Raw genomic sequence first — 15,278 nt, forward strand, 5'->3', positions numbered from 1 at the left:
AATAACATATAAAAATTAGACTAAAAATACTTGGTAATATCTTTTTGCTTTTGCAGTGTATGAACATGCTTTTCACAAACAAAGAATATTATCTGTATTTCATGGCCTGTCCTAATTGTTTACTTGAATTTATATTACATAATACTTCAGTTAAAGCTATGATGCTTTATACCTATGTCACTCTTTTGGAATAAATTAAAGCAAATCAATCAGCCAACTGAACTAGTACTTTTTCATCAGCTATAAGGAATTTTTTTTTTTAATAAACTCCTATATCTCACTGAAAAGTTACTTAATCTAAGATTTTCTTATTTCAAGTGTGCCAAGATATTTCCACTACAAACTCGACCAAAAATCTTTGGTCAGATTTTGTGTTTTTGCAGTGCATCCTGAACCCGACTCCCCCTCCGTGCCCAAACAACAATCACAGAACCCAGAGATGACGACGATGATGATAGCCGTATCTCGTTATAATCACAAACGCAGAGGCCGCCATCACATCCAGGAAGTCGGCTCAGGCTCCTCTTCATCGCTCACTGGGCTGCAGCCCAGAGGAGGAACCTGGCCTCCGCCATCTTCATTTGAATAATGGCTGCAGGCTGCTCACCGAAATACATAATAATGATAAATGGGAATTTAAGGACCTATCAGTGGATCCAAGGACAGTGCGCAGTAAAAGATGAAGGGCTGGGAACAAATGTGAGACGGCAGTTCTCGAAGAGAAATGTGAGCAGAAATGTGTGAGCCTTTAAAAACCGAGGAACTGTAAGGCGCTGAAAGCGGCGCCAAGCAGGAAAACGGCCTCCACGACTCAATAGGTTTTATAACACTGGAGTCGGCTTGCAGATTTTTCCTGCGAAGAGAATCGAAAATGAAACATAGATTTCCTGTTGTCTCTTTTACAATGTTTTTTTTGTTTGTTGCAAAAGTAGATTATTTTTATTATTATTAAAACACTTTGCCTATACTTGCTGATAATTTCACAATAATGAAACTGTACTAAAGTATGAGCAGCACGACTTCAACGTAATTTTACTCGAGTAAAAGTAAAAAGTAACTTTCCAAGAAATTATTCAAGAGTAAAAAAGTCCAAAATATAAAGTGAGGTGGAAATGTTGGTATTTTAAAGACCAAAATGAAAATAATTAATGTAAAAGTACACGAGCATGAATGACAGCACTAAGACTCGCCTCCTGGCTCTGATTGGTTGTTTTGCACTGGGATTATTGCACTTCTTCAGAAAACAATAGTCGCTCCGGGAGAGAATGGAGGACATTGATCTTTTCACAGATTATCTGTCTCATATTATACTGTCACAATATGGCGACATTTTTTATCAAATATGTAAAAAAAAGTTGTTTTTTTACATAAAAGTTACATTCTGCAGCTTTAAAGGCCAATTCATACAGCTTATCTGCAAAAAAGCTGATTTGGGGTTTAATGAGGGAACTGTGGGTTTACTGGATTATATTTTTGGGCTTCAGAGTAAAAGTGGATGAATACAGGTGCACACTACACTTTTCAGATCACAAGCATTATCATACACTACTTTATTATGGTTTGTTAAACTTTAAAGCTTGTGGTTGGAATATACCACAAACACAAGATCTTACCAAGTATTTTAGGTATAGTTTTGCAGTGCAAATATCTTAGTACACTTAAATAAACTAAACTAAGTTAAAAGCAACTTTTCTGCAAGAGAGAAGAGCTTGTTTTAAGTAAATAATTCCTTAATATTGATAAGAAAGTACTAGTTCCACTGGCAGATTATTTCACTTTTAACATGGGAAAAATGTCTTGTTATAAGTTAAATAATCTGCCAGTGGATCTAGTAATACTTTATCATTATTAAGGAATTATTGATGTAAAACAAGCAGTTTTATCTGGATGAAAAGTGAAAAGTTATTTGTAAGTAAATTTTGTCATATTTTAAGTGCACTAAGATATTTGCAGTACTAATTAGACCAAAAGCACTTTGTAAGATTTTGTGTTTGTGCAGTTAAGATATTTTATGTGTCAACACCCCAGAAAGAACAAAATGTTAATTTATTTTTTACATTTTATTTAAAAGATACATTAACTTTTATGATGCAGACTCTTGTTGGCATAAATAATTACTATTAAGAGGCCAGAGTAAGCTCAGTTAAGACCTTGTGCTTTTATTTATGCTTAGATCCGCTGAGTAATTGACTGGATACATCTAACGCAGCTATCAGACTCCAGAGATGTGCTGCTGAAATGTCAACACATTTCCACCCAATTAGCCCATTTTATTACACATGAACTCTTTAAAGAGTTATAAGCCACGCAGCGGAAAGGAAAGCTTTCCCTCTCTGCCAGGGAAACCGTCACACAGGATGATATCAGGACTGCACATCAAATGCTTAAAAAGTTTAAAATTCACATTTAAACGCTGGGGGAGTTCTGTTGCTGTTTTGACTTTCGAGCGATATCGTCAAGAAGAAAAATACATCTTTAAAATGTCTCAGCGTGCCTCATTTGTTCCAGAAATGGGCTCGTTTAATTCCTGGCAGCTGTGCCGTGAAACCAAAAGCTGTTCCATCAAAGTCTCAGTGCCTGCAAAGCTCAACTTGGACAAGAGCCGCATAAGCCCGCTCGGGGTAATGCTGGCAGCGCATATGGATTCCATATGGACGGCTCTCTGGGCCGTAACAAGCTGAGGTGATGGAAAGCCTCGCTGCGCTAGCACTTCCAAACTCTCCTCCTGACCCTGTGAGCCAAACGCGGGCCGAGGCTCCGAATCCAAACCAGCAGGAACGCTCAGTGATTACGGGTCAGCGCTAATTGTTTGGGTTGAGTACATTTGGAAGAGTGTTTCTTGTCTGGAAGAACACGAGAGAAAGTGCTTCAAAGATTGATTTTTAACCGCCTCTGGGCAAAATTACTGGGGAAGTGAGTAGAGTGGCTGCAGGGCTCTTGAGTTTTGTTCTTCTTTACTAGAAGAATCGCATTTAACTGTATTTCTAAACATTAAATATATTTTACAAATTTGGATTTGTAAAATACATTTTACATATACAACAATGATGAATCAACTGTGAATAGTTTTGCTTTTTGTAAAAACTTAAGCAAAACCTGTTTAAAAAGAAATGCTGACAAACAAAAACACAAAGTCTAGCTCACATTTTCCAAAAAACATCTTGATGATCCCAAAGACTTCGGAAAGACACAGAGGCGCGTCTAGATTTTTTTGTTCAGGGGGCCTTTTAGATGAAAATGAAATTTCATCTAAAATAATTTAAGTATTAGATTACAATAAACATTGAAGAACAAAATCCTTTATTTAAACAAACAAGATTAGCTTGTTTAGCTTAGCACAGCTTAAATTAATACAACTCTATTTTGGCGCTGTTATAAGCATAGCAAGCATTTTGAAAGAAATTGACCCAAATTATGTTCTAATAACTAGACAAAATCTGAAATTTTGATATTTCTTGGAAATTTTTGAGTTAAAAAGTAAAAAAATCTCACTTTTGAAGCTCAAAAACTTTCTAGTTTTTTTTTGTTTTTTTTTTTTTTTTAGAAAATTTCTGAGATTAATCTCAAAATTCCTGATTTTTTCTAGCATTTTTCAACTTTTGGAGCTCAGAAATTTCCAAGTTTTTTGCTGTAAAATTTCTTTGTTTTTTCCATCTACAATGGCCCAAATACACTGGCATACGTTTCACAGTATTTACATGTTATATTTATTAGGACAATTTTCTTTACTCAGAGGTTATTGAGTGTAATTTCTAATTAATTAGATGCCAGTTGTAGCCTTCAGCGTCTTTGTCAACTTTGACACCTTCCGCTTGTACTCAAACTCTGCTGTCGGGGCTAAAGGTCTCCCTCATTCATCAGGAGATTCATGCCATCCCACAAAGTGCTGCATATGGAGGAAAATTTGCAGTGCAGGCAAATCAAAAGTGGAGAAAAAAAAAAAGAGGCGGTATTAGAGCTGCAAACATGGGATGTGATCTACAATCTGCATTGCTGTCAGAAATGTGATGATCAAAACAGAAAGCTTGGAGCTTTACAACCAAGAGGGTTGGAAAGATTTATTTGTGCACGGTGTGGGATGATGAGATGGGAAGAGGGATTTTCCTGGGAGGGAAGTTACATCTGCTCCAATTAGTTTTCACCTCCATCATTCAGATTTCCTCTTCACTTTCACGCCCGAATCTCAGTTTGGAAATATTCTCCATGACTGTGTTTATATTTGTTTTCCTACAAAAAAAAAAAAAAAAAAGAAAAAAGATTTTGCTTCAAGTTTACTACAATTCCTGAAGCCAAACCTGTTTCACAGAAGTCAGTTTTTCCTGACTTAATCTGAAGGTGGAAAATTGAAGGAGGCAACAACTGCCGAAAAATCCAAACTACAGCTTTTTTTCTTGAAGCAAAACAGAAATTTATAACCTACTTTTTAACAGAACTTGGCAGAAAGTTTATGTTTATTGGTGTCTGTAAAATTCCATGGGCACTGTGTCGTTACCTAGCAACCCCAGCGGAACCCAGCACCGTTACCTAGCAACCAAAAAAACGTTTGGCCAGCTGGTTTTACCTCTGTAAGTGCTGTAAAATAGCTGCGTTAGAGCTGCACAAATTGAACTTAAGAAAAAAATCTGCTTAGTGGAAACAGGTCAATTTAGAACAAACATACATGTTTAGATAAAAAGTTGTTGCGTTAGGGCAGACGTGGTTTTTCAGCCGTATCGAAATAGACGTATTTCGCAAAACTGCAATGGACTTTTTTCACATCATAATAATGAATAGTCACATAACAAACATCCGGATGTTGTTAGAGGAAACACTGCAACTTTAACATTTTTTTTTTCCACAGGAAGGTATTAATAAACCAGAAAAGAATAAAGGGACAGGCGAACCAAAACACAAAAGTAACCACAAAGCAAAATGGAAAAAGCCTAACATTAACATAAAATCAAAGAGAACAGAACATACGAAATAACCAAAACATTCAACACAAAGGAATGAACAAATATGGAGAGACAATAATACAAGCAGAAAACAAACAAAAGAAAACAAACATTAATGAATCATGACAGCTGCATTATGCAGGAAGATCAATGATGAACTTCAGAAAACTGGTGGAAAGTTATTTTCTCTTTCTCCAAGTTTAGGACATCGTGAAAACATTTATCAAAGCACCATGAGTCAGGATCAGGGAATCCTAATAAACTCCATGTGTTTCCTTTCTTATGAAGAATGGTACCATGAATAAAAAGTGCTGCAAGAGCAACTTCTTTAATGAACCGGGAGCAATTTTGATGCTAATCTGTGTACTTTGCAGTAGATGGAGCACAAATCACCGAGGCTTTAACAAACAGACTAAACAAACTGACTCCAGGATTAGACTGAACGGTTGGACTAAAAGGCAGGTGGAGAAACAGAAACCAACAAATGCTACGCTAACACAGCTAATGGCCCAATTCACCAAGAAAAAATCCGTTCTGGGCCGTTTCCATATATGGTTCTGATTCAGATCCGATAGTTTTCAAACTGTCTGAACGGCATTGTCGCATTTTATCCAACTTTAATGTCACTGATGCGAGACATGCGTCATAATTCTATACCAGAAGAAGCCAGACTCATTATAATAAATAATGGCTGAAAATTATGATTGTGAACTTATGAAAGAAGTCTGTGTCACTGAAGCGCATCACAATCCTGGTCCTGGTTCTGACAACACATCCAAACAGACCTCTCCACAGAAGTTGCAGTCAATGGTCCACAAAAAGCCATTGCTATTAGTTCTTTCTTTTTATTAGCTTCCTTCGTCAGGTTATGATCTTGAGACAATACTATCAGCTCCGCTGCTGAAGAAAGTTTAAAATCAATCTATGAATGGCTCCATGTTTTATTACTTCTGTAAACAGTGCAAAGCTGCTGACGTCTAGATTTTCTGCTCATTTGGGGTCGTAAACCATAAACACTGAAGTCTCATTGAGGTCAGGTTTAATTAGTAATAAACAACCACACACACAGACAAGCACAAAATCTTATTACAGCAAAAGAAATCTGAATTAAGCATCAGACCTGCTGTCTGAACGTAGCCTAACTGACGAACTACAAGCAGAAAGATGAGCAACATCAGGATTTGGTTCAGAGGTCGGCGACCCCTCGTCAGAAAGACTTACACAAGTTATGAAGTTATGAACAGAAGTTCATAACACAAGTTATGAAGAAAGTTCAACACTGGAAATGTTGACTTTTGCATAAATGTGGTGTTGTTGATGTATATAAAAAAGCCCTAAACTGTATAATAATATTTCAATAGTTTAGTAACAAACAATATAAATGTAATTAAGCTGTCAACCAAAAATGAGAGAGTTACACAAAACATGTTCGTTACATTTTTTTGTGCACAGAATCAGTCTTAGATAATGATAGTCTAGTCTGGTCAGTTATGCCTAATTTGAGCTCCTTTCAGAATGAGCTGCTTTTAGGGCCTCTGTCACTTTAAATCCAAACAATCTGATGCTGGCCACGACCCCCAAGTCAACCTTTAAACTCACATATGTCATGAGGTGTCGTTGGTGGTGGTAAGGAGAGATGCCGAGACCCAGGTTATGATGAAAATGGTGATATTTAATGACGGAAGCTCAACAGTCCAATACAGGCGGCACGGCAGAGAGTAAGCACGCAGCTAATTACCGGTAGCAACTGACTTACAGGACATGAAACAAGAGCTAACGTAAACCAGGACTTAGCAGTACTACTGGAGAGCAAAGACAGCGTGCGACATAGGTCAACAAATGTTTGACAAGGACCCGACAAGAGACAAAGACAGCAGGTGGGTTTAAATACACAGGCAGGGTAATCAAGGGAACGAGACACACCTGGGAACAATCAATGGGGAAGACGCAGAGACAGAGACTCACAGGAATAACAATAAACACAGAATCAACTCAAAAACACAGAAAACTACGGATCATGACAACATATGAAAATGGCTGCAAACAGATGGGCAATTATACAACCATATAACTTTGAAAAGCAGATGTGGAGCCTCCAGCACAAACAACAAGAGAGCAGCAAGTGGTTTCTGGATGGTAAGTCAACAAGGAAACATTTGTCTTTTCCAGCAGCCATTGCACAAAACCACCTGACCAAACATCCTGGAATTCAGCTGGGTTACTAGGTGACGGGCTGGGCTTCGCTGGGGTTGCTAGGTAACGGGAAGTGGCTTTTAGAACAGCTCATTTTCCAGATAACAAAAAACATTAAGTTACTGCCAAAACAGTGCTTGTGCTGTTTTTAGAAGCAGAAACCCAAATGGAAGTACAAAACGTGCAAAATGTGAATTTTGTATATCACGTCCTCTTTAAACATAGCAACACAGGTAGGTGTCAACACTACCTTTGGGGTTTTGTTTAGAGGAACTGCCAACAGTAGACAGCAATGTCTTAGTTTTATGAAAGACAGCTCATTCCCAATCTGTCAGCCCACCACGGGCGCCGACACGCATAAACAAATCATTATCCTGCCAGGAGGAATGCACGGCTACACACACAACCAGGATCAAAATTGAACAGATTATCCCTTAAGAATATAAATTGTCTGTGAGACATTTTCCAACAAGTCTGTCACAGAAATCAGTTTTCATTTCTCATCCCGAACAGATTAAATTGCAGATAAAATTAAAATGTAAACACGTTTAATGAAACTGCGGCTGCAGTAAATAACTCTGTTGTGCATGGGAACGGCAGCAATCAGGAAACAGTAACTCACCCGGATGGCTGACATGACTCATAGAAAAATAATTCAATTCTGAACGGGCATTTACGGAGACAAAAACAATCGAAGTCTTGAGGGCTTCCCAGAAGTCTGGAGCTGGCATCCATTAGATTCAGTAGATTCTGCTCTTTGGTACTGGCAATGCCCCCAGACGGGTCTCATTACTAATCTGTGACAGATCTGAGCTTTATGAGGATTACATAATGTGCCATCATTAGTCATGTTCCATGAGTTACATGTTGGGCTAAATGTTCGCACTAAGGTGGGACTGGAAAATCTGCACCGACCTGAACAGAACCAAACAAAAAAAAAGGATCGTCCTGCCTTTCCTCCATTTTACCCACAAACAGACTTTAATGGCATTTTTGGCACCAAGAGATCCATTCAGGGTTGAAATTCATCTCAGAGCAGGTCATGCTTGATGAGGCATAAGTTTAAGTTTTCTGAGAAATATTCTCTGTCAAAGAAAGAGTCATTAGAGAAAATGGAAACATTTAAAGATTAACCAGCATAATTTATATTATTCGCACGGTTGCTGAGCGTAAGAAAGGTAATTTCTGAATTTCTGCAAATGTCAAATTAGATTCTCTTCATGTTTAATGTGGAGAGAAAGGTTTCACTCACAGAAATGTTTTCCCCTGTTAATGGTTACTCAGCATCACTGCACTAAAAAAATGGGACTTTCCCAGATCATGATTACTTTCATTTAAAAGGATGTCACAACCACTATTGTGGTTTTTGCACAAAATTCCCCTTTTCACTATTTATTTAGAGGAGACATTTAATTCCAACTTTGTTCCCCCTACTTTTGGCTTCAGTTTCTTAAATATTTAGAAAGGTTTTGATTGTGAATTAGTAAAGAAAACACACTTCAGTTCTTATTTACTGCATAGATGCCAATATTACCAATTCATATCCAATCAAATTAGTATTATTTAAACACAGACTTGACATAAACAACCTAGGATTGCAAATATTACAGCAAAATGTGTTCTTTTGGTCACAAATCTTCCCTCCTTAATTAAACTGATGACATGTTGACTCCTCACCAGGGTTTTAAAAAGAAAAAATGAAAAAGCACCAGGAATATCATTTCCTGATCTCCAGCTGAGTGTAAATTTAGCTTGAAATTATGTGGATAAATTAACCTTAAGTTGATATTGGTGAGATTTTATTATGCAAGTGGTGAAAAACTGGAATAATTTAAATAGTTAATATTAAGAAATGGTTTTGCTATATTTGTTAAAATACAAAGTAAGAAAAACACAGTAGGGTGCAAGTTATGATAAGTTAATCTAAAGTTAATTGATCTTATTGATCAATATTTTTCTTAAAAAACAGTTTTTTCTGAGGGCCATTTATCTTTCCATAACATAAAGAGATACTTTTTTATATGTTTAATTTACGTTTAATACATATGACTAATTTTTTTATATTATTTAGTGTCAGCTGACCAAATAAACAGAAAACTGTCATTATTAAACATGTTTATAAAAAATAACAAAACAGGAATCTCTTTGCTGAATACAAACATAAAAGATGAAAACCATAAAATATGTCCAACACTTAATTCCCCATGAACAGAGATGTTCATACAGAAGTACCGTCTGTAGTTGCTCTTGAAGAAAAGTTGAAACGTCACTCCATAAAGTGAATTAACTCACCACTGTCCTCAAGATCAAAGTTGTTTGTTTTTTTCCATCATGTCACAGTTCTCCGTCATGTAGCTCGGCTGAATGAAGCACTATTTAAGTGAAGCTTAAGGAGTTTGTTGAGTGTTTATATTTCAAAACAGAACCGCAGAAAGTGCATTTTCCATCCCACACCGGACTCCGTTTGGACCGTTTCTGTTTGCCGTTCAGGTATAAGTCGCCATCTTTAATTTCTGTCTCAACGGCCCGCTTCAGGATGACCAGTTTTTTTAAATTAATTTATTTATTTAGTTAATTGACTAGAACTAATTTAGTCTAATGTTAACAGTTTAATTATATCACTTTAAATTAAACTTCGAATCTCCCCAAGTGAGCCATTATTTATTATGTAAATTAGTTAATCATTTTTATAAATACCTGTTTGAAGGGAGCAGTGAGTATTTCCTATTGCACTTGAACGCACCTCAGGCAGCGTAGTCACGTAACTTGATATGTGACTGCGTATCATGCGATGGGCTAGCAGGAAGTAAGAAGTGCTACACTCTCGGTGGAGATGTAAACGCTTTTCTTGGTTAACTCACATTTCATAAGTTATATATTTGCAATTGTGGTTTAAGGGATATGTCTTTTATTTTACCATGGTGTTATATGGTCCACATGAGCCGAAATTATATTTTATTGAAATGTACATTAAGCTAATGCTAGTTCCTGTTTTAAAGTTACGTAACTGTGAGTTACGTTAGCTGGATTTCACGCAGTTGTGGCGGTTTTTTTGGTTGTTTATTTGATTTGTCAATTTTTCTTTATTTTGGGGTTTATTTTCTTGCAAAGGGGTGTTTTGGACCTTGAAGTGCTCACCGCTGTTTCTTTTTGATATCTCAAACAGACAAAATCAGAGATGGTCAAACCAGATCTGGCCCTTGTTCTCCTTAATACACCAATAGAAAGACACAACGCAGAGTTAAAACTTGAATCGGTCACACTAATAACCAACTAACTGTAAGTTAATAAATTGTTGCATTCCTCTCACACAACCTTTCTAAAATAAAATAATTTGAGTCCAGCACGTTTTAATCATCCTGCCCCATATATGGATTAACTGAGGTCTCACCCCGTCTTTACTCTCACCCTAACCTGCAGCGTTGTTCAGCTTACACATCTAAAAACAACATCAGAGATGGACAATTGAAATCCTGCCACCTCCCATTGATTCCCCCATTACTCAGCCTTCAGATAAGGATCGCAGGTCAGGATCAGCTCGGATAAAGACAGAGGACGACATTATTCAACAGTGTGAATAATTGAGCAGCCTTGCAATCACTTCCCGGAAGGGAATTGGAAGATCACGGCAATGACCGTTCTTATCACATGGCGCCGTGGGTCTGTAACCTCTGACAGAGACGTCTGCCTTGCTGGTGTGTTGGAGACGGGTGATGGAGGAATGGTACATCGTCCATCATCCATACAGAGAGGTTGGAAGAACCTTCATATCAGTACGGGATGCACTGTTGACTGAAGGACAGCGTAAAGGTACCTATTATGCTTCCTAAAACCATTTAGGACAGATCTATTTGATAAAACATGTTCATTAAATTTTTTGTGCAAATTATTCTTAGATAATGAGGATTTAGTTTGGTCAGTTTTGAGGTCCTTTCAACTGTTCTTGGGTGTCTTGTCACTTTAAATCCAAATAAAGTGACAAGTGTAACCGTCTCATCTGCAAACAGATGCCCAACTATACAACTGTACATCTTTGAAAAGCAGATGTGGAGGCTCCTGTACAATCAACAAGAATGCAGCAATTAGTTTCTGAATGGTAAGTCAACAACTAAACACTTGTCTTTTCCAGCAGCCATTGTACAGTGCATAGAGTGATAAAACCATCTCTGGAAATCAGCTTGGGTTTTAAGGTAATGGTGCTGGGCTCAGCTCTCACCCGTTACCTGGCGTTGCTAGGTAACGGCACTGTGCCCTTCAACTGTGACTCAACATCTGGGAGGTTTTTGAAGTGGCTCATTTTCCAGACACCAAAAAACTTTAGCTTATTGCCAAAAAAAAAAACAGCTGGGTGTTTTTCGTTTTGTTTGTTTTAAGCACTTATGCTGTTTTTAGAAACAGCTGAGACCCAAATGGAAGTATAAAAATAAAAAAAGTGAATTTTAAATAAATAAAGTAAGGTGACGGATGTGCGTGATATTCCAACATTTTGCCATTTTCTTGAAAGTGGGCAGACTTTCTTGTGATGTTTTAAAGGACTCTTAATCAATAGTTCTTGTTGCTTCCTGAAGGTTTAACCACCATCTGGGTCTTTGGAAGCAACACTGTGCCTCAGAAAGCCATTCCTTCCCCCTTTCCACATTACAACCTCACCTAATGGGCAAATAGAGCCCACCTGGGTGTGATTTAATCCCAGCATGAATCCCGCTGTTCTGTGGCGGTCTCAGAGGTTTGTTGGAGAACATTAGTGAGCAAATGGCATCATGAAAACCGAGGAATAGAGCAGGAATAAAGCTGTGGAGACGTTTAGAGCAGGGCTAAGTAATGAAGCAATGGTCCAAGCTGTGAATATCTGAAGGGGGACTGTTCAAACGGTCTGAAAATTAAGAGCAAAACAAAACAAAACATTTTCTTCCTCTTAAGCTAACAGATTAAAGCATTAATTAAAAGGCCCATTGTTAAAGGAAGTAATAAGTTATTTATGTAGAGGCCAGGAGTGAAGTGGGCCCCCACTTTCTTCAAATCTAACAAAATGGTTTCAAACGTTGCGCTACGTTTGTGCAGCAAAATTTTTGGATATTAAGAAATGTTTCCAGAGGTCACTATAGGTCAACCAGCACCCCAGCTTCTTCAAATCAGACAAAATTGGTGTCGGTGAACTCTGCTGTGTTTGTGTCGCAAAATGTTTTGTTTGCGCTGCTTTTCCTTTTGAAGATATTAATAAAAGTTTAAAGGTCAAAAGGTCAGCCAGCCTCACCACTTTTACGAAATCAAAGAAATTTGATATCTATCAAAAAGTGCTAATTGAACTGGTAGATTAATTCATTTCTAAAATGGGAAAATACTTTTTTAAGTGAAATAATCTGATAGTGGAATTAGAACTTTTAAAAAAATCAATATTAAGGAATTATTGACTTAAAACAAGTTCCTATATCTTGTTAAATATTTAGTTGTAATTTAGTTTTGTTTTATTTCAAGTGTACTAAGACATTTACAGTAGAAACTAGATCAAAAAAGTTGGTGATGTGTTCAGTTTTTGCAATGTAACACATCAACCAGACAGATTCTCCTTCAGTTTAACGTTTAGAATAAAGCATATTAAAGTGTGACAACGGCCTACTCAAAGTCCAAACCCAAAACCATTTGAGAGTGACAGAAAACATAATTTCTCTGTTGAATTTAAATGAACTTGAGCTTGAGCAAAAAAAATAAAATTGACAAAAATGGGTAAATAATACATTAAATAATAATAAATTGAGGTTGTTTATTGGTTTATTAGTGGTGATTTTCTTCTTCAAACTGTCATTGTTGGCCAAAAGTGTTAAATAAATGATGGACATTTTTAGATTGTATTTTCATTGAGCCAGTTTTAACGTTTATTTAAATAATCCAGAGTAAATATTTTATGTAACTCCCTTTATTTATGCTGCTAATCTCCATAACAGTAGAGGGAAGGCTTGTTTTTCCCGTCTGTGTTTCTGAATCTCTCATAATGAAGCGCTCAAACCCTAGCAGGGATTTCTCTGATCGGATTAGTTGTTTGATTTGAGGAATCAGCTGCAGGCCGTTCTTTGATTTTTTTTTTTTTCTTTTTGAAGCCGCTGACATTTTGTGTTCGCTGTAGGGCTGAAACGATTCCTCGAATGATTCGAGTACCTCGATTACTAAAATTCCTCGAGGAAAATTTACCTGCCTCGAAGCTTCGTTAATTTATGTTTTATTAGTTAGCGCACCGTGTTCCGGCCGGGACTTCATTTGCGTTGCGCGGAGCTCTCACTTCCGCCTCTGAGTTGTTGACAAAAGCTAAGTCTCAGCGGCATAAAGTCCAATCTTCAAGATTGGCCCGTGGGGATTTTATTGATTGATGATAATGCCCGACTTTTTAGCGTTTTTGGGGAACCAATAAGCATCCTTAAAATGACTGGGGGAATGCCTGGAGTACGGCAGCATTTCTCCTCCGGGGCTGCTGGTTGAAAGCGAACGGCGGGAAGAGCGCTGAGGTGAGCGGATAGCCTGAACAGGGCGGGCGGCTGAGTAGCTGATGCTTACCGTGTAAATGTAGCTTTACCGACGAACCGCACAATAAATTTCATATCCCGGTCTGAAGAAACGGGTGGCGGAGCGCATCGTACATGGCTGGTAGATGAGTTTCTGAGTGTGACCAGTGAAGGTGTCGTAAATATCCCGTATTGCTTCCCCCCGTGTTCGTCCCCCGGTCTAACGGTTCGTCAGTCCGCTGGTCTATTTCCTCCCCTCCACCCCATCTTACGTTCGTTCATTCGCCCTCTCCTCCCAGTCCAGGCGGCATTTCCCGTATTTTCAAACCCAAAGCGTGACAGGTTAGGTGGCAAGGTGAGTTTAATTAATCTATTAAACTCACTGAAGATGAATATATAAACTAAAAGCTGGATTGTAGACATTTTTTATAAGCATATTTGTGAGCCTGCCTCTTTGTTATTAAATTCAATATAATTTCAGATTTTTCTATAACTTTTCTTCTGGTTAACTTAGAAAGTGAGCTATTATTGTTACAGGTTAGTTTTCTAAACTACAAAAAAGCAACTGTTAGGGATGCTCAAATATGAAAAATTGGACTGATATTGATATCTGATAGTAACACCGGTATTATGCCAGATTTACCAATATTTCATTTTATAATTTTTTTTATCCGATTACTCGATTAATCGTAAGAATAATCGATAGATTACTCGATTACTAAAATATTCGTTTACAACAGCCCTAGTTCGCTGCGATGCTTCCAGTAAACACCGATCATCAGCACTTATTCTGCTGGAACTTATGCGATCTGTTGCTTGTTGTTGAGTTGTTGTTTGACTTCAGGGCAAGATCTTACGTCAAGTTTTTGTAAACGAGGCGGGAGCTCAACACTCGAACGGATCCTCTGAGCAAACTGTAGAGCAACAATCACGGTCGAGTGGTGGCAGGAAGTGAAAAGTTTGTAGTTTAATTTGCAGTTGGAGAACAGTGGTTATTCCACAGATGGGGGTTTTGAATTTAAACAGGGAGCATTCGGTCTATCTATATGTTAAGTGGGTTTCATGGTTAAAGAGGTCAGCTGTGACCTCAGCGCGTGGTTTATCCGACAAGCAATTCACAGAAAGATCGACTTTTTTCAGCCTTTTTCACTGCAGAAATGCTTCATCAGGATAAGAACTGGGTGAAATTGTTACAGTGAAAGTAGGAGTGTCCAAATTTTGGGCCAAAATTATTCAATCAAAAATATTTGTGGGTCAAGAAAATGTAAGAAAAAAAAAAAAAAAAAAAAACCTAAAATAAAGCAAATAAAGTAGATTTTTTTATTTATTTTTTGTATGAAATGGATCTTATTCATTGTAGATCCAAAGTTTAAAAAGGATTTTGCACGTTCGGTGTATTAAAAGAAAATCAGTTATACCAACAGTAAACATGGTTTTACATGCTACATCGTAATAAAGAAAATATATGGATACTAATTTTACCCTGACTCAAATAAAAAGCTTCCATCCACATTAACTGTTGGCCAAATTTTCATAATACTTGAATTGCAGTTGGGGCTACACAAAAGTAGTTTAAGGGCCACAAATGGCCCCCGAACCACACTTTGGACTCCCCAGAGTTAAACAGATTAAAATTGCTACTTTGAATAGAGGTAAA

Source organism: Poecilia mexicana, unplaced genomic scaffold (assembly GCF_051168715.1).
Source record: "Poecilia mexicana isolate PSO_F unplaced genomic scaffold, ASM5116871v1 scaffold_16, whole genome shotgun sequence".
Classification (NCBI taxonomy): domain Eukaryota; kingdom Metazoa; phylum Chordata; class Actinopteri; order Cyprinodontiformes; family Poeciliidae; genus Poecilia; species Poecilia mexicana.